A 2,322-nucleotide genomic window follows, 5' to 3' on the forward strand; every position below is an offset into this window, starting at 1 on the left:
TGTGCCACCTGCCTTCTGAAAATGATGTGCTATGTACATATAAGCTACCTATATAGGTCCAGTTTGGACTGTATTTGTGTAGACCGATCAGATTTCCAGTCTATTGCTTTGTTGTGTTGTATAGCATTGCCATGTTTAATTCAAGAGATTATCCTGTGTGGACATCATATGCTAATATGTACATCATGTCATGATTATTCTATAGTATCATCATTATGAAAAAAAAAATTGTCCCGCTGTTAAATTTGATACACCTGTACACGATGTCATATTTATCTTTTGGTGCTGGTCTTGACAAAATTTAATTTGTTCCACTCTTAAATTTGATACACCAGTCTTCCAAATTATCCATTAAATCATTTGTTAGCAGGGCGAAATTATAGAAGCTGAACCAGTTGTTCCAAATTATCCAGTTCAAATGCTATACAACACAACGAAGCTGTTCCAATCTTAGAAGCTTCTGCAGAGTATTTGTTTTTTGTACTACTTGGTTGACGAAATGATTTCCTTATAAGCTGGGATAAGGCGTTTGTAGTTGGTATTTATACACAAGCTCAATAATTTTCAGGCTCATCTCATCTCACGTTATTTTTCGGTTTGTTGTATGCTCACCGGCGTTCTGTTTCGAGATATTGATTGGGTGTTGGGTATGGGTGTTTGCAGGTGGGGCCTACTTTATTCCCGGCTCTGATGTCAGTGGACATGCACCGTTCTTGTGTGGATTTGAGCGTCGTGGCATGTGGTGGCTCTTTGTCAGACGCATCAACGGCTGGTGTTGTCACCAGGTATGGATTGCACCCAGGCAATAGCGGCATGCCTCCATTCAGGAGTTTGGGTGCCTCTGTTTGGGTTGTGCCTTCCTTTCCTTTTTCTTTTGGTCCTCTTTTTTCCTTATTGTGGTCTGTTCATTGATTCAGTGTTGTTCTTCACAAAGAAAAGGCCCACTACCCAGATTCTTTGGCATTTGAAATGAGTTTGATAGTTAGAAGAGATTATTTGGTTGCAGTAGTTTGACCTTTGCTTCGCGATTAGGAGCAGAGCAGCGTTACCATTATTGACATCGTATTTAAGTGGATGGCTGAAATAGATTTGGAGGTAATTGTATATGTGTTGTCAACATGGTATCATATCACTTTGTGGAATGGTATAGAGGAGGTCGCCATCACCACCGGCGAAGAGGATGCGGACGTCCTCCTTGATATGTAAGCCATTGTTACTTCACTCGATCCGACCCAATCCGATCATTCTTGGCTTTGATCTAGGCTTCTTCTTGTGTCCATACGAAAGCGAGGTTGTACTACCGTGAAAATGCTCAATCCCATGGAGACTGCCAAGTTCCGCCTCATCATGAAACAGGCCAAGGCCCTCAAGATCTGCAACAATCATCTCCTTCACACCAAGAAACGCCAGCCTGCAGCTACATGGTAAGCCCCCCACGGCAAATTTTTCCTCTTCCGATCTTTGAACAAGATGACGGTGCATGTATTTTAGCAATTTATCATATGGGTCCTATGTGGTCTATAGATGGTGTGGATCCTATAATAAAGAAGGGTCGTCTTTGGCTGGATATTTGGTGAAATGGCCGATTGCTTGTGCCATTTGTTTCCTGTCTTTTAAAATGATGATAATCTTTCTCATTTACTTCCAAGCCTAAATATTTATCATCCATACATGCTTCTGCATCTATAGGTTTGGTCATGCCGTTAACTGCCTATCTTGACGACATTGACGCTGAATTTATCGACCTCCAAAGAATGAGATGTTAGATGTCGCAGAACTCGTCGGTGATGTTATTGAGCATTCACGGAAACCAAATGTCATAGTTTCTACCAATGTGCGTGAACTATTGGAATGCCCTATGTGTTTGGTTCACATGTATCCTCCAATTCATCAGCTATGCCTTCTTGTTGAACTAATCACATTTAACAATAGCATCTCGGTTGCACCATACTAGCCTTATTCTAGGACTGCAGCTTTCTTTGTGTATGCCGATATATGTGATGAGATAAGAATATCCAGTTGTAGAAGAGTATGAAATTGCCGCCATGGTAGGCAAAGCTAAATTAGGGTTTTGGTTGGTGAGCTTTTTATATGAGTCCCTTTCACACTAATAGGTGACATCTCTTCCTTTCTGATAACCATCCCATGCATCAAGCCTACTTCTGACTAGCTCCATGCAAACATTTGGAACTTACAGATTGCAGCACTCTCCTATGTTGGAAGATGGTACAAGAAATGTGCATGCCGCACTAAGCTATTTGCATGAAGCACTATTATTAGTACTTACAGAAGCTGCTAACTAAAAGGGTGTCCACCTCCTGT

The 2,322-nt window shown here is 41.2% G+C and overlaps 1 long non-coding RNA gene across 1 annotated transcript; it reads left to right on the plus strand.

Annotated features, from left to right (window-relative positions):
- Positions 1 to 273: 273 nt before the first annotated feature.
- On the plus strand, positions 274 to 1,956 carry LOC119321700. Its single transcript, XR_005155166.1, has 3 exons — positions 274 to 785; positions 1,263 to 1,424; positions 1,690 to 1,956. It is a non-coding gene; the product is annotated as an uncharacterized LOC119321700 (long non-coding RNA).
- The last annotated feature ends 366 nt before the right edge of the window (positions 1,957 to 2,322 follow it).

Source organism: Triticum dicoccoides, chromosome 1A, assembly GCF_002162155.2.
Source record: "Triticum dicoccoides isolate Atlit2015 ecotype Zavitan chromosome 1A, WEW_v2.0, whole genome shotgun sequence".
Classification (NCBI taxonomy): Eukaryota; Viridiplantae; Streptophyta; class Magnoliopsida; order Poales; family Poaceae; genus Triticum; species Triticum dicoccoides.